Genomic DNA, 17,612 nt, shown 5'->3' on the forward strand with positions numbered 1-17,612 from the left:
TTCTCGTAGCGAGTACATCGTATTGTGAATTAGGCCAACGCCCCCAACAGTCTTTGTAAGGGGTGTCTACAGAAAATGGATAAATTTGACAGCGCGCATTTCTCGTGACATCGTTCATTTTACTCACGAACGGTCTTCATGACGACTCAAAACAGCACATAGAAAAAAAAAATCTGCTTCAGAGATGGTCGAAGTTACGTTCGTGACTCAACGTCGTTCGCAACGTAAATTCGACCATCTCTGAAGTAAAAATTTTTTTGATGTGCTGTTTTGAGTCGTCATGAACGTTTGTGAGTAAAATGAACGATGTCACGAGTGGGTATATACGGGGTGCGCGCTGACGAATTTACGCATTTTCCGTAGGCACCCCTCAAAAAAAGACTGTCGAGGGCGTTGCCCTAATTCGCAATACAATGTACTCGCTACGAGAAGAAAGGGCATTTCCAGACGAACACAATGATGTAGATTACTTTCGGGTATCGCAACTGGGGGACGAGAAGTGAGGTTCCCAAAATATACCATATTTTACAAATGAGGCAAGTTTGTGATTTATCTCCTCACATGCAAAGCTTAGGATCTTCAGAACTTAGGATGCAATGCTACCCACCCCAGACATGACGTGGAGTTTGGAGTTTTCTGGCGCAAGGATATCGAAGATCAAGCTGACATTACGTGGAAAAAAATTCAACTGAACATGTCAAATAGTTATGAAGATATGTGGAGTCAAACTGCGTAGGAAGCGCAATGGTCGAAATGCCCACATCTGAATGACAATTCATTCAATAATAACGACCAATTATTTTCAACTACTTCCAGCGCCTATATGCCTCCTAGGGACAATGCTTTAATATATGTTTGAAAGAAAGAAAATGAAGAGGTCGACCATCTTATTAACACATTCAAAGGTATCCTTTGCTAGAATAAACACTGCAGTAAAAGTCCACAAGCAGATCATGCATTGGCAGTTATGTGGCACATATTGCTTTTTTCACGCAACAGAATTATTTTGCAGTTGTAAATTATAAGGTGAGAGTTACACACTTCTAATCAGTGTTCATTCAAAAGCTTTTTGAAAAAAAAAATCAGATACAGACAAGTTGGCGGAATTGGAGTCACCTTAGTGGTGTCTGTAAGTGAGCTGCAACTTTTCAATTGACAAGGCATTCAGACCAATATCATTCAAAACACACAATGAGTACCAATTAGCCATATGTAACTGGCCAAAACAAGAAAGATACCACTGAATGTACTGAACCGCTGAAAACAACATTCAGCTGTTTTTTTTAAGACCTCTGCTTGTCCACTGTTCTTAGGGCGCCACACATCCACTTATTCTTTGGTGATTTTCTCCACCTTGTCTCAGAACAGTAGGGCACCCCGCCTCTGTGGTGTAGCTAACAGTTTGTTCCTGGGGAAGTTCATGCACTAGATTCCTGGGGCAGCCCACGCAGTAGCCTCCTTAGGTAGTTTACGCAACTGCTGGAAGGAAAGCAACGAAATTAGAAAACATTCAGTCGGAACTACCATGTGGGTCACACAAGGGGCACAAATTTGGGCTATGGTGCAGGGTAGAAGATTGGTCCTAGCACTACTCAAGGAACTGATGAAAACACAATTACACATCACATGTTCCCCATGCATGTGGTTTTCTTTTTTCAGGATTTCAGACAAACAGACAGGCTCTGGGTCTACAACATATGAGTCATAAAAAAGAAGCTTCTTCCCATGGAGCACAGAACTGCATTGGTGACTATGAGGACACGGAAATGCAGCAAACACGTTTTTGCTAAATACAAAATTTCATTACACAGACGTTAGTTACATAGAGGCTCAACTGTACTCGTCCAATCTAACATCTAAGAAAGCAGCAAACACTTATGATTGTGTGCATCCTTACCAGACTCAATGCTTTTGGCTCTTTTACACCTTCACCAGCATGCCTCAGCCATTCCTTGGCAACTACCTGCACCTCGAACTCTGTTACTTTCGAAAACTTTTTCTGTGCGTGAAGGGCACCTGCCAGGAATAAGGGAAAAGAAATGATCACCCACACAATGCAGCATCTATTTATGGTGCATATATGCTACAAATAAACAGTTTGAAGGAATTGTTTAAATTTTGTACAAAGAATAAATCATACATACGCAAGATTAGACCTGACAAAGTAAGGTCCACAAATTTAAATTTTCATTTCCTTCCTTCCCAGCTGTAAAGCTGTGCAAATTTGTCTGTGAACATGTGGGATAGAATCCTTTTGACTGCACATTTCAGGGAGCTTCCTCCCAGCAACACCCACAGAACCAGTAACCGCCCCTGGACCGCGGACAAGGGTCCGAGCATCCGCAGCCTAAAGTGAACATCCATTGAACGCCTCCTGGATGCGTTAGTTGGGATGCTCCAATGAGTATACAGCAGCAGACGTCCCACATATATCACCCTGTGGACACCGTGCGCACCCCATCCGCACTGTGTCCACAAAGAGCCGTTTGAGCACTCCTTTTTGCTCTTGGCCCTCCGCCTCATTCTTCTCTCCCGCTCTGTCGTCTGACTGCGTCGCCGCCAAAGGAGAAATCTGCGCAGAAGGCTTGTTTTTTCGCAACGTACAAAAGAGAGAGTCACGTGGTGCCATAGCCCGTTACCTCGTTGTGCGGAAGATTTCAAACGCCGCTGGAGAGGCTGGAGAAACATGGCTGCGTCTGCAATGACTTGGAGTAATACGGTAATTTTCAACGCGAACAGCACCAATACAGCTTGAATTTTGTGAAGAGTTAGGTGCATATGCCTTGTAGGCAACGGATTCTCCATCGGGGGCCACTACCTATGACCGAAATACAGGTAAACGGCCGTGGTGCCTTTGTTTGTAAGCGCTCGCGTTTTAGACTCCTTTGTTCTTCAACTAGTGAAAAAAAATGCCATCGATCCTTGCTGAGCTTGTAATATAGGCATATTAGCACGTGTGTGCTACTTTTATTTTGTGGTCCACTCACTGTGTTCTTGATGTTCTTTCAGGCATAAACGGCTATACCGCTCAGCATCGGCCATTCATTGCTGTATGCGTTTCAGCGTCTCCCAGAGAGTGTGGGATGTTTTCTCTATGAGCAGTCTTGAAATTACTTACTGTCTTATGCGTCACAGGTAAGAATACTAGGTAAACGGTAAGTATGACCAAACACTGGTATCCGTATGTGCCATAGGCAGAGACCGATGATGCCTGTATTATGTCTGTCGTTTTTATCAGTATGCCTCGGCAGCAGAACTTGACCAGTGAATTCCAGAGGCCGGAAGACACAGAAAGGAACAATATAAAGACACTGGTAGCCATTCATAAGGCGGGTAGGAGCGTGAGGATACAGTTGGGTCGATTCCATACAAGATGCCAACTAATTATACAGCAAGTAACATAGACGTTTTTTTTTTCTTGTTTACATAACTTGGCGATATTGTGATCACGATCTGTATGGACGGGAATGATCTGGATATAGCACCTTGTCACGTTCTTTCATTATTTGTACTGCTCATGTGAGGGCAGGCATGTAAGAATGCACATGTAAATAAAGTCTAGATAGAAATAAAGTATTTTGGGTGTACACTTGAGTCGTTGTGCGCCGGCAGACATGTACGAATGCACGTGCAAATAAAGTCTACATAGAAATAAACTATTTTGGGTGCACACTTGCGTCGTTGTGCTTATCTCATGATTAAAATTACGATATTTCCATAGGCGCGCGATACCTATGGGGCCGGAATAGAGATCCTCCACAGGTCCCTCGAAGATCCGCATCGGCGGTCCTACGACGTCCATTTCGCATAATTTTCTCTTGATTAGCACGGTAGTACGGGCGTAGTTAAAACGTAGCCGGGAGCAAATGTGTACGTTCGTGAGACGTACCCAGCATCCACAACCCGACGTTCGCTGGATGCTGATGGGCGGTTAATGGTTCTGTGGGCATTAGCTCCGTCAACTGCAAGTAGTGTAGCAATCAGCACAGTCATTGTCTCAGTGTAAGAACAATAATGCTGCCACAAGAACTGTAAAAATGGTGTGGAAGTTGCTGGAAGCAACTTTCGTTACTGCACACATTAACATAAGGTGGTCACACGGTTGCTAATGGCTGCCATATACCTACCAACTGTTTTTGACGGTCAGGTGTGAGTTGCCGTTCGAAGTTGTCAACATCCTCTACAGAGTCAAGTGGCTCTGACAGGAGCAACGGAGCCTCAACGAGACTAGATTGCTGGGGAACTAGGCTTGATAGGAGTTCACCATGTTGCTGCATGGCCATACGGAGTATGTTGAGGCTCTTGAGGACCTGTCTTTGGAACTCTGTAAGCGCAAATTCAATACAAATTTCAATGCAAATTTAGGGCAGAATTGAATGAGCAATTGAGACACTCGCCGCAGTCTGGCATTGCCTGCGTTTGTGAACGAGTAGTTGTACTGGCTGCCGGTAAAGTTCTTGCTCCACTATGTGCTGGTTCTGTAATGTGTAAAGACCACAATATACCCGAGCTGAAACATACAAAACGCATGAGAATGTTATATCTTTAAAATAAGCGAACTCAAAAAGCAAGCTGATGGCACTGGTCTATAGCCAAGACTAGGTACACAAAAAGACATATCTCAATTATCAACGTCTCAACAGAGATGTTGGTCATGCCTTTTTTTTTTTTGTCTTCCCAGTTTCAGGTCTATATTTTTACCTTTGCAATATTACAGGATGGCACCTTTTTGAACACAAAACACATAAAACATTTGAGAACAGTCGTGCAGGGTGAAAATTTTCTTTTTTGTCCAAAATGACCATTGAACAAAACAGTTCACACAACTAACGTGAGAGCCACATACTTGATGCAAGAACAAAATGAATTATCTGATCAGTTTTGTATGATTACCGGTATGTAGCTGTCGTTGTGGAACCTGGCTACTTCGTTGGTTACAAGTGATTGGTGGTGAATCGCCTGCACAACCTAAATAGCATAGCATAGCACATAAACAATACCACATAATACAAGTGCAAAATGGGGTAGAGGACTTACCATTTCTGAACGAAGCTTCTGGTGTGCAAGAAGACGATGTCAGTGCATGGTTACATGAAACACAAAGAAAGAAGCAAGGTCCGCTGGACCTGCAGTAGCAAGCAGTGATAGGATCATGTTTCATGTTTAATGGCACAACAACATCGAATGTCCAGTAGCAAGCAGTGACACCAAGGGCTATACAACAACCCAAGCTAGACAACGCTTATTTAGAGCAGTGCATAACCACATACGCCATAACTTAACAAATATAAATACATACATACGAAAAGATACAGAAAGATTTAAGCATATTTACCTGGACAGTGGCCACGATCTGAAAAATGCAGCGTTCAGATATTAAAAAAGCTTCACCTAAAACTCTGAAAAATGGATGACATGCTAATAATGGAAAATTAAATTCACTTACGTGTCCCTGTCATAGATGAATCCCTGTGATCAACAAGGGTAGAAGGTTCGGAGTCTAGTTGGAACGAAACCAAATATATTACATTGATGTTTTCTACGCATTAAATATGTCATACCACCCAAGGTAACAGCATGCACTGGTGTGCGTTTGGAAAGCAACTTTTCTGTAAAATGAGAGTTCCATCTGTCAGTACCAAATACAAATGGCAAACGGGCATGAAGAGATTAATCACTCAACTAAATATTTACTATTTGAATGTACCCCTGGCTGCAAAGCTTGGAGGAACTGCAGGAAAGTCGCCATCTGAAGAACTTTCGAACACCTTGGGACGTCGGATCCTCTTTGGGGGTAGTTCGTCCACGAGGTCAGAGGTATATTCGGAAACGGGAAGCATCTTTCTGGCATCCTCGTAACATTCTGAAAGAAAGGAAGTTGGTAGCTGCTTTCCTTCTCATAGTACGTTTGAACACCTACTGAAGATTCCTTTCACTTCCACCTCACGTTCTTCGCAGGAACTTCCAGGAGGACATCCTTTTCTTATGAGCTTTTTGACTTTGTGGCTTGGTAAGTTTGGCCACATGCATGTATTCCCGGACAGCCACGAGCACGGGATAACTTCGACTTCATTGCGCAACACAAAATGCACAATTGCAAAAGGCGGCTGCAGGTTGGAAGTAGCAAATCTTATACCCAGGCACATATACAAAATTTGCATCATCAACACCCATCAGGTCCCCCCTGCCTGTTCACTCATGCTCCCCGAGTTCCGTCGTGACTCCACTTACCGCTGCCTGTCCTCATTCTCACTCAGTTACTCATGGCCATTCAATTCCTGATCAGTTTTGTGCTGACTCACTCAAACTTACTAGTCCGCACACACTTCGTTTGTCAACTCACGCTCATTCCATTGGGCTGAAATTTTTGCTCACGCACTCATGCTCATTCACTCCGCCACCTGACCCACAATTTGCTCATTCATTGGTTTTCGTTCACAGACTCGCACTCAGTTCATTCACTGATAGTGAGTATGAGCGAGCACAAGCGAGTGTAGTCATCAGTAAGTTTGACCAAAGCATGGCCTGCCCATTTTGTCAGCTCTCGGTACATTTAGAAAAGGGTTAGCACACGATGACAAAATATGGCCGTACCAATCAAGTCACCAAGTTCAGTTTCTTAAATTTTGCACTCCACGAACACTTGTTGCGGTGTGTAGCCATTCTGGTCAGACTAAAGAAAGCCACACCAAAGCTGAACCAAGCCAGTGCAAGTGAGTTTGATTTTTTTTTTTTTTTGCAATGTGAGTGAGCGTGAATGAGCACAAGCGAGTAGCAGACAAGAGTGTCAATCTCTCAAATAACATTTGTCTATTTCTGGGCCTTATGTTTCACTGATTTCTGCCCTGGGCAGTGCAAAGGAAAAAGAAAAGAAAACACTTAGTAACGTAGCATGGATGGGCTTAGCTAGCTAGCTCACTAGCACTGTTTTCTGTATGCACAGTCACTCCGTTTGCTAACCTATACTCTCTCTAATTTCCACTGGACCTCTTGCTAACTCACATGCACTCCGTTACTCACTCATACTCACTCACATCCACACACAGGTCGTGATTACCACAATCATTCTCAGCTCACATGCATGTCCTACTGCAAGTGCAACAGGGGCATGGCAACCAATGCGGAGTTGTATGGCAGGCAAATAGCTTTCTGTGGGTTTTGTAGTGGCCAGGCTCTCAGATTTGGTTCCTTTGACACGACATAGATCCCAATTAATGATGAGGGAAAAGGTTTGGAGAACAAGTCATGCATAGGAGTCAGTTTTCTACCAACTGCGCAGGGCTTTCCTGAGGACTGCAGTGTCGCAAAGTTTTCCACTTCAATTATGTCCCCATTTATCACGCACTACCTGTCTGGGCCACTTGTTGTTAACAGAAAATTGGACGTTTTCAGGGTACCATACTGTGGTGAACTGCATGATTCAATTAGTGGACCATGACTGTGCGAGTTCCTAAGGCCAAGCTTTGCCTTTGCCTGTCGAACAGGTCTTATGTTTGCAAGCTGCTTTTCACTGAAGCGGTTAATGAGCTGAGTAAGTGTAGCCTCTGGTTTCCTGATCTGTCTTTTAAGAATTTTCATGTTATTTTCAAAAGGAAAAGCACTGAAGGAATCCAGGGGCCCCAGGATTTCAACATCACATGCCAGGTGTAGCAAACAATGCACGCTGTACGACACATATTCTTGACCATACGATTCCGCAAAGGAACACACAAAATGAGAGCGAAGTGCCGAGGCGTACTGATTTTCCGACTGAGACAGGTCCTCCCTTGCCAATATAGATACCGCAGAATGCAAGGTTAGAAAGTTTTCGAAAAGGGGTTTTGGAAGCACTTTTTCAATTCTTCGGGCATTCTCATTCATAATGGCTCTCTGCGATGGTCCAATGCGCACACTCAGCAGGCCTGAAACCCAAAGCAGGATCAGCTTTTTCATGATGCCTAAGCATACCAAATGCATGTAATCTAGTGGTGCTGTTTTAACAATGTCAATTGGTAATTCAGTTATTACTGAGAAGCTGCGATGGTGATCAGCATCTGACTATGCGCGAATGGACTCATCGGTTCGCAAGGCCGAGCTAGTGGTAGAGTAAAACGTGCGATGGGCGCCATAATCTCCCTCGTCTGTGCACTTGGGACATCCTGCATAGCCCGTGTGACCTATGGTTCCATATATGTAGGCACGTGCAGGGGCATCACAAATCATGGCATGAAATCCGGCAGTGACTACTGATCCCTTTACAGAAATACCTTCCTTGAGGAGGCAAGCGAGCTCATCTATAAATTTCCTGAGATACTCATTTGGCTGAAAAGGCTTTCCGCTTCCGCAGTACGTGCCAACTACAAATGGTGGGACATCTGGCAGGGACATAATCTTACACTGTATTGGCCACAATTCATTTTTCGTGCTTTTTGTGAGAGGAAGGCCATCAACGTTAAATGTCAACAAAATATGCTCTGGGACTTCATCGATTCCTTCCAGAATGTGCTGGAGACATTGAAATAAGCCAAAATGGTAGTACTGGCCAGGAGGCATATCAGTAACGTCCTTCGAGCTATCCCTGGGTGTCTGCAAGAGTGTCTGAGCATCCATGGGCAGGGTGCTGAAGCGCTCGTAACGTCGAAGTATCTTTAGAAGCTTAGTCAATGACGTCTGCCTAATAGCTTCAGTAACTGCCCACTCTCGCAACTCCGCCGTGATATGAGATGCGTCTAGTTCATTTTCGCTAGCACTTGATGTGTCTGAGGAACTGTCAGGCATGTATGTAGTAAGGCTTTCGTTACGTTCACTGACATATGCTACACTGCCCTGGGAGAATCAGGATTTCGAATGCGTTCGCGTCTACCTGGACCGGCTGTCTCTTGGTAACTGCGGTGGGCTACCTCCCCTTCATTTCCTGGCGCGGGCACATTAGCGAGCACACGAAGTAGCGTGCATTCCGTTGTATCACTTAACAAATCAATTGCAACACGAGCTTCTGCGGAAGCCTTTTCACGCAAATATCGTTCTTTGTATTTTGGCATTGTGGACTTAGAACAAATCTTTAGGAACGCACGACTGTTAGGCCTAACCGCAAACCCGCCCTACGCAAGAACTTTTTCCAAAAGCGCCTGAATTACAACATTGTCATTTCAAACGCACCACAGTGAGATATATTTACAGTGACAGTTGACAGCTTCATCTTGTTTTCAGACACGACGGACAACGTATACATTAGGTGATTTCTGCACCAAACAAAGGACCGAGCAAAGCACTACAGCCGCCAAAACCATCGCTACCGGATCGGCTTGGATATTTTATTTTCTGCAGGTTCCTTTACTTCGGCCCCCTCGTGGTGGCGCGCGGTAACACGAACAACGACGAAATCGACGAACCGTTCATAATAGCTAGTATACACAAGCGAAGAATAAGGAGATGGGGTGGCCAAGGGTTCAAAGTAATTTCTTTGAAATAGTTGGCTTTGCTAATGTTCAGAAAGATGTCTGGTTATGTCGGTCGATCGAGCGGCACTCGAAAACGTGAATCATTTGTGGGGCGAAAGAATAAACGTGCATTCATTTAAACAAATAATGTGATATGTATACCCGTGCATGACGTTTCTGAACTAGAAAATGTCATTATACGCTGGCACGAAAAGTCTCGGATGCAATGTCTCGGGAACGTTCATGCGACATACTGAATGTGATGAAAGTTCAACGTCATTTCCGATATATCCACTGGACATCCCTAAGATGTCTGGATATTTGTGACATTCGCGACCTTGTGTGGACGTCGCCTGGATATTACTGGTTTACTGGGTTGTGTCGCAATGAACTGGTCATCCATCTTCGCTTGCGACAGTCAAGTGTCTGTTTCCAACACATGTGTTTGTCGTGGATACCTTTATGTCCCATACTCTCGCGTCGCAATATTCAGGTGTGAGACAACCAGCTTCTCCCAGCTGCCTCCCAATGTACTCGCCCCATTTCATTCCTTTAGGTCAGCGCTCCCGAAAACGCACGACAGGAGAACGGGTCTAGGAGGGTTCCAGGACATTTAATCAAACACCATTGAGTCGAAAGTCATTTGATCGAACGCGGGACGTTTGGTCGGAAGCCATTTCATCGAACACGGGACATTTGGTCGGAAGCCATTTCATCGAACGCCATTTGATCGAAACAGCAGCGATCGTTTGATCAACTTTTTTTATTGGTTCACCTAGAGCGTTGAAGATGAAAAAAAGAATAGAAGAAAAGAAAGCTTCAGTTTTAAATGATGTTGTCCTAAGGAACATTTAACATGTCATACATGTCTTGAACCCTTAATCCAGCAACCATTTGTTAAATAAATAATTTATGTCAAATAAACATTTTTAACAAATAATTGAATCAAATAATCAAATTACATTTTTGGATGATTTATTCACGTCGAACGTGGACAAATTAAAAAAATTTATACATATTAATTTTTGTAATCAACTAACCATTGTATAGGAGAAAGAACAGCTTTAGTTTATTTGCTCTGCGCCTATGTGCAAGGGAATCTAAATTTAGCTGTTGCACATACATGTAACCAGTGATGGCCACTAACTACTTCTACAGTAATTCAACTATAGCTACTAACTACTTCGCGATAGAGTAGTTTAACTAGTAGTTCAACTACTTTTCAGGAAAGTAGTTAAAACTACTTCTTTAACTACTGCAAAGTAGTTTAACTACACCTATAACTACTTAATGTTGCCCATAAACACCAATCCCTTGTAGTCTTATTGGACACCTAAATATGGATCACAAGCAATGATAAACTTTGGCTCAAATTAATGATGAAAGATGAAAGTCACCGAAAAGGTTAGCCAGCTGTAGGACTCGAACCCACATCTACTGGATTGCCGGTCCAGCGCTCTACCAATTGAGCTAAGCTAACACGCCTTCTCAGCGACTTCCAGGGTGCGTCATCTGAAGGGACAAACCAGCCACTCTGTCTCACTCATCCTCCTTTCACTCTTACATTTTTGCTCACTCATACACACATTCATACGACGGGATCGACGCAGCCGGCAACTGTTGAACAAGAAGGAACTGATGCGTTGATTCGCTGAGAAGGCGTGTTAGCTTAGCTCAATTGGTAGAGCCCTGGACCGGCAATCCAGTAGATGTGGGTTCGAGTCCTACAGCTGGCTAACCTTTTCTGTGACTTTCATCTTTCATCGTTAATTTCTTAGGCAGATTGAGGCTTTGTATGTGTTTGTCCCTTCTATGTTGTTCCAGCCTCAGAACATCAGTTCCTTCTTGTTTGGCTTAAGCCATTGCTACGATCGTCAATTACAAAGCTTGCCGCGGGATTCTTTCTGTGCCTATGCGATAAACTAATTTGCAGAATTATTTCACAGCAAATGAGGCTTCAGATAGACAAGCATTAAAAGTGAAGATTTAGTACACATGCACGACACAATTGCTCTGCAGCTCCGTTCTCATCAAACAAGTAGCTCCAGGTAAAAGTCGGAAGCACAATCGTGCCGTAATGCTCGTGGCAAAATCGGAAGTAGTTGGCGTCTTCAGTAACCTAACTACTGTAGTTAACTACTTAAAATAGTAGTTTAACTAGTAGTTGCCACTACATTTCTGCAAGTAGTTGATAACTATTTTTTAACTACAACCAGGTAGTTTAACTAGTAGTTTAACTACATGTAATTAACTACTGGCCATCACTGCATGTAATGAGGGAGTCCTCCAAAACCTAAACAAGATGAGTCAGGCAGCAGATCTTTGTACTTTCTCTACTTTTCGCAGAACGTGATGTGTAGCGATCCCAGACTGCAGATGTGTACTCCAATTTTGCTTGTTTGCATCCACGCAATTCGAATGTCTTTCGCGCACTAATGGCCATCCCATTTCAGATCCTTCCCTTTAAATATGCAGTCAGCAATGAGAAGGGTGCCCAGAAAAAGCACAGACAAGCATGTTTAGACTTGTTTAGCAGTGTCTTTCTTGTTGCAATTTTTACCTGCAGCTAGTAAAGTAAAAGCTCGTTAATTCGAATTTCAAGTCAACAAGTCATAGTTCAAACAAGTCCCGCAAAGCTCTCATACATATCAATGTATAAGGCAGCCCGTTAATTCGCACTCAAATTTACGTGGTTATGGATAATTCGAACCAGTCCGCTGCATTCGGCTGCACCCACGTGCTGCCGCTGGCAACCCTGGCGACCTTCCAGGCGCGCGCTACACGCGCAGAGCAAAAATAGGCGACGCCCTACGAGAGGAGAGGACTGGGAGAGGAGACCTGGAGAGAGGTGGTCGAATCTCTTTGTTTCGTGTCTTGATTTTGCCACGTGCAGTGCGCTACCATGGCCCCAACGTCGTCCCGTGGTAAATATGGGGCGAAAATGTTGAAAGACAAAGTGGAGATTCTGCGTGAAGTCGACGCTGGAAGGATAAGCAAGAGCGACATAGCGAAGAAGTATGGCATACCAAAAAGCACGTTGTCGACGTACATCCGTAACGGCAAAGCCATCGAAGACACCTACGAAGGTAAGGGTTTCACCCCCGAAAGGAAAAGACTTCGACTTGCGAAACATCCCGAAAGGGAGAATGCTTTGATCACATGGGTTAAGGAGATGAGGAGCCAGGACATTCCCCTGAGGGGGCCTATCATAATGGCAAAGGCAGCGGACTTTGCACTTCTCTTGAACATCTAGGACATCACAGCGTCTGATGGGTGGTTCCACCGATTTCGAGAGAGGCATGACCTTGTCTTCCGGGCTGTATGCGGCGAACGTGGCGACGTTAGTGCGGAAACGTGCACGCTGTGGAAAAATGAACAGCTGCAGGAGTTCTTGAGGAGATATTCGCCAGATGACATTTTTAACGCCGACGAAACCGCTTTAGTTTTCAAACTTTTGCCAGATAGGACGATCACGTTTAAAGGGGACAGCTGCACGGGTGGAAAGCGCAGTAAGGAACGTGTCATGGTGATGGTGGCTGCAAACATGACCGAGACGGAAAAGCTTCCCCTTTTCATGATCGGGAAGTCGTCAAAGCCGCGGTGCTTTAAGAACATTCGAACGCTGCCAACGGAGTATGCTGCCAACAAAAAAGCGTAGATAACCGCCGATCTGTTTAAGCAGTGGCTAAAAACGTGGGACAGGAAGCTTGAATTGAGAAACAGAAAGGTTCTCCTCATCATCGACAATTGTACGGCGCACAAGATGGACATTGAGCTGAGAGCTATCGAGCTGGCTTTCCTTCCGGCAAATACGACAGCAGCGTTGCAGCTGATGGATCAGGGCATGATCAAGAATTTGAAGACATCTTATAGACGTCATATGCTTGAGCGTTTCATCTTGTGCGGTCCAAGCAACACTGTGACTCTGCTTTCGGCGTTGCACATGCTGGTGCGTGCGTGGGACCAAGTCGTGCCATCGACCATCGCGAACTGTTTCCGCCACTGTGGCTTCATCACCCCAAGCTGTTCCACCGCTCGGGACACGTGTCTGCAGGAATTAACCGATGACGTGTTGGACGAGAAGAATGTTCCAGCAGACATGCATGAGGCACTACAAGGCGTGCGCTTCACCGATTACGTTGACGCGGATAGCGCTGCGGCGGTCTGCGGTGTTCGCAGAGATGAAGAAATCGTAGCGGAAGTGTCGGCGCGACAAGAACCGGACGAAGAAAACAAAGACGATGAAGAGGTGGAAGAAACCACGATGCGGTCATTCCCATCACAAGTTTTGGAAGCACTTAATGTTGCCCGCCAATGCTTCAGCCATGAAGAAGGCCAAGAGGATGCGTTCACCATCTTCGTGTTTTGGAGCGCAAGCTGATGGTGTTCAGTTTTCGAGTGCAGAAGCAGCAAACAATCACTGACTTTTTGATCAATAAAAGTTGTAAGCTTTACTTATCTTACCTTGTGCTGTTTTCAACTATTTTACTTTACTTTTCATTAGTTCGAACTTCGTTTAATTCGAACGTTTTTCTCATCCCCATGGGATTCGAATTAACGAGCTTTTACGTACTTTGTTGTTCTCTGTCTTTCTCGCATAGAGCTATGACAGTGGCGCCACCAGGCAAGACCTTGCAACCAGGTGGCCACCTGTCGTCGATCTCTGCAACTACTGGCCGTCAACAAGCAACATGGCGGTCGCTGGTCACTCCAAAGTAGTTTCTTCGACACGGCATCATTGATTTTTGAATAAATTGTTTGCCTCCACTCTATTTATTTCTATTCTTTTTTCTTTTTTATGACCACGAGCATCCGGAAATGTGCAGGGTGGTCTGGTGCTCCCCAATTAGTCTGGTGACTCTCTGGATGGTCCCAATTACTGAAGGGTCCTAATTAGCCCTAATTGTTAATTTAATCCTGTCCAGCCCCCTTTGTGTTTCCGGATAGTAGTGGTCATTGCACACTACTCGCGATAACTTACAAACGCACAATAACGATCGCCGATTGTGTGAGTCCCGCGTGTTTTTACGCTGCATGGCAGCACCTCCGCGATACTCTGCCATCACGTTGGCATGGAAACGCGAAGGAGCGCGATTATTGTGATCGCGCTCACGCTGCGCTCAGATATCGTGAGCACACAGCTAATGCCAGGGTTGTCAATCCTAGGTTGACATGGATAAAGAAGGACACAAAGTCACTTGATGTGAGCATTTGTTCCGCACTTGTCAGCGACGTTTTACGTCATATTTCGAGCAACTGCAGTACAGACGCGTAAGAAATTGAGCAACTCTGTGTTCTTGCGTTTTGGTAAAATGCGTCGACCGCACCCGACCCGTTGCCTGCTTCGCCGTCAACAATGACGCCCGCACCCAACCCGATATCCGCACGACACCGAAAAGCTGGACCCGCCACCCGCAACAACATGCGGGTCAGCCGCGGACCGTGCCGGACTCTATTACCTCAAGTGACTATATCGGCGTATTGTGCGCAGTTCATGTGCGCTTTATAGTAAAATAGTGACGGCGAAATGGTTACATTTTATTTCTTTATTATTTTTTGTTATGATAATGCCACTCATTCTTTTTTATTCATCTGCATTTCACTGTTGCACGTGAGCAGAAGGCGAGTGCCGCTACTCTTGAAGTAACAGCTGTTACTTCAAGTGTAGCGGGACTCGCTTTCTAGGAAATATTACTTTGTAATTTCCTCAAACGGTGTAACATTCCAGTTGAATGAAGAACATTAAAAAAATAAAAATAAAACGAATGGCAAGCAACGAAACACTAAACGGTTCACAGCACCGTCTCTGCGTGCTTATCACATACCACGATTAAAACACGACGCAAGAAAGCAGAGAGCGTCGAGGTTGGTGTCCCACAGTTCATAGTCAACTTTCGTGCAAATACTGGCTGCCGAACTGAAGATCCGCAAAGCTTCTGCGCTTGAAGAGATGACAGTCAGCAAATATCTGTACCTACGTGTAGGCAGCGGTCCTCTGCCACCTCCAGCCATAAAAATTGCAATTTCCTTGCGAGTGAGTCTGTGCCTGATGGCCTACAGGTGTTTGATTTTCCTGTCATATATTTGCTTGCACGAAATCTCGGGATTTTCCGCAAGAAATCCCGGGTCTTCGGGACACGGGTCAAAAATTCGCCGGGATACCGGGATTTTGGGATTCGGGATATCCCGATTGAGAACCCCAGTCATAGCCTCCTATATGCTACTTGCATGCCCTTAGATCCCGCAACACATGGGAGCCGGTCGTTCCCTATGATAGCGCCACTTTCCTATGTTCATGGTAGTTATACCTATGCTTCTGCCGGATTGTTGACTCGTGCAGGCAAGCTCGTGCAGGGGTTTCTCCGTTGCTCCGTTACTTGTCTTTTTTTTTTTAGTTGCGAGTGTAGCTGTAGCTCCGTGAAAGAAAATGCGCGATAGCTGGCGTTTGTCGTTCACACACAGATTTCAAGCGTCCGATTTCTCGCTCTTTGTTTTCTTATGGGCGTAACATATTCACATACCAATAGAAGTTTCGGAGGCGTCTTCCCTCAGCTATATACTTTTCTGTCAAGTCGTACCGGGTGGACACGCGCTTTCATCGAATGAGAAAATAAGTATGCTGTGCAGGGAGAGTTCAAATAATTCCAGCACAGACATTATTCGAACGATCTGGTGCAAAGCTACAGGGGGTGATAATATTACATATACATTATTTACATGTATACGGTGAACAACTGCCAAACTCACTTCACACCTTTTCGTGTCTGACTTTTTTGGGTTAAAAGAATTTGCAGATTCGGAGATGGGGGAACAGGTATTGTAAATTTTGGAAGTGAGGGTGAAATCGGGCACTTTAAATAAAATCTGGAGGCACTGATTTTTTTGTCGGTATTTTCCTATTTTGTGAGACAGGAGGACCACAGTAACGTGCACATGTTGGTCAGACATGTATTCCTCGTGAATTATAGTTAGAAACATCAAGTTATGCATATTATACTGTGCTCTATAATATTCAGAGCCCAAATTGAGTCCGACGCTTACTGAGCTGAAAATGGAGAGTAATCTGCTTGAACCCGAAAAACGTCAGGTCCTTTTTGTGTAGTTAGTTACAGTATGAGCACTTGCCTCGAGAGTGGTTTCGCAAAGAATACCTTTGCTAGGTCATTTTTGTCAGTAACAGAGAGCGCATACTTCGTCAGCATTGGGCTGAATAACTTTGTGCACAGCATAGTGACCGAGAGCGTGTGGTGTTCAGGACTCGAGCACTTCAGTTCATTGTGCCCTGAAAAGGCATCCACCGCGTTCTCCACTGCTTGTTTCAGCTAGACGTCCTTAGAGTCCGTCCTCGACAGTTAAGGAACGTTTCGATGTATTTCCTTAGAGCGTAAAGGACATGGAGAAAGCTACCAGACGGGTACAGAAGGCCGCCTCGGTCCTGGTGAAAAAACAGTCGGTCAACGGGAGCCGATTACTCCGGCTTCACCAGCAACGCAAGGCACAGGTCACAGTCAATGTTTTCTTTCACGGTGCAAGCTAGGTAGCCCCCACCATTGATAAGACAGGTTCGTCGGGTGTGGGCGGAAGTCGTCGTGGGCTCGCCAAGCTCTGTTCAAGTGTGCATCGCGCCTGCTGCAGAAAGTGCCCGGTTCGACCTCTTCGTTGGTATCCTGAAGCAAGGGGACAGCTGAGTTGTTCCCCTCGGTGCTGATCACGTTGGTGTTGGCAGACACTGGAATAATTTCTGTCTCCAGCGCCTTCTCTATGCTTAAAACTACTGTTCTCGCGTCCGTTTGGTCGTTGCTTCCGGCGGATTTCCGGAGTCACCCGAAGAATGATTCGACTGGGTACGATGACATTTTTCTGGTTAGAACGAACTCAAACAGCTCCTCGACCAGGCGATATCTCATGCACTTTCCATTTGACACCGTAGTCAGCTGAGGTTCTTAATATGTTTCCTGGCTCAAGAAGTGTTTTTACTGCTCGCATTCTTCATGATGTCCAAAAACTAAGTGAAGTCTTTCTCCACCTAATCGAGGCGGCCATCCCTGGCATGTCGGTATTCCTTGAGGCCGGGGTTGTTCTGATGGATATGTTATGTGCAGTTGCTCACATCCATGAGTAGGAACCAGCGGTGCATGGTTTTCGTAAAACGTATGGTGGGCACCGCGTCAGCATAACTAACATCGCAGGTAT

General features: G+C 45.0%; 3 long non-coding RNA genes and 1 other non-coding gene across 4 annotated transcripts; all 4 read right to left on the reverse strand.

Annotated features, from left to right (window-relative positions):
- Window positions 1-882: 882 nt before the first annotated feature.
- LOC135372110 (uncharacterized) lies at window positions 883-2,211 on the reverse strand. The gene is made up of 3 exons (XR_010415830.1): window positions 2,145-2,211; window positions 1,898-2,016; window positions 883-1,479 (listed from the first exon to the last, which is right to left on the reverse strand). It is a non-coding gene; the product is annotated as an uncharacterized LOC135372110 (long non-coding RNA).
- Window positions 2,212-2,783: 572 nt separating this feature from the next.
- LOC135372094 (uncharacterized) lies at window positions 2,784-5,063 on the reverse strand. Its single transcript, XR_010415816.1, has 4 exons — window positions 5,038-5,063; window positions 4,894-4,968; window positions 4,128-4,478; window positions 2,784-3,962 (listed from the first exon to the last, which is right to left on the reverse strand). It is a non-coding gene; the product is annotated as an uncharacterized LOC135372094 (long non-coding RNA).
- Window positions 5,064-5,446: 383 nt separating this feature from the next.
- LOC135372121 (uncharacterized) lies at window positions 5,447-6,432 on the reverse strand. The gene is made up of 4 exons (XR_010415839.1): window positions 5,921-6,432; window positions 5,708-5,863; window positions 5,562-5,609; window positions 5,447-5,500 (listed from the first exon to the last, which is right to left on the reverse strand). It is a non-coding gene; the product is annotated as an uncharacterized LOC135372121 (long non-coding RNA).
- Window positions 6,433-10,826: 4,394 nt separating this feature from the next.
- Trnaa-ggc (transfer RNA alanine (anticodon GGC)) lies at window positions 10,827-10,899 on the reverse strand. Its single transcript has one exon. It is a non-coding gene; the product is annotated as a tRNA-Ala (tRNA).
- Between the last annotated feature and the right edge of the window lie 6,713 nt (window positions 10,900-17,612).

The sequence above is a fragment of the Ornithodoros turicata genome, unplaced genomic scaffold (genome assembly GCF_037126465.1).
Source record: "Ornithodoros turicata isolate Travis unplaced genomic scaffold, ASM3712646v1 Chromosome13, whole genome shotgun sequence".
NCBI classification, from domain to species: domain Eukaryota; kingdom Metazoa; phylum Arthropoda; class Arachnida; order Ixodida; family Argasidae; genus Ornithodoros; species Ornithodoros turicata.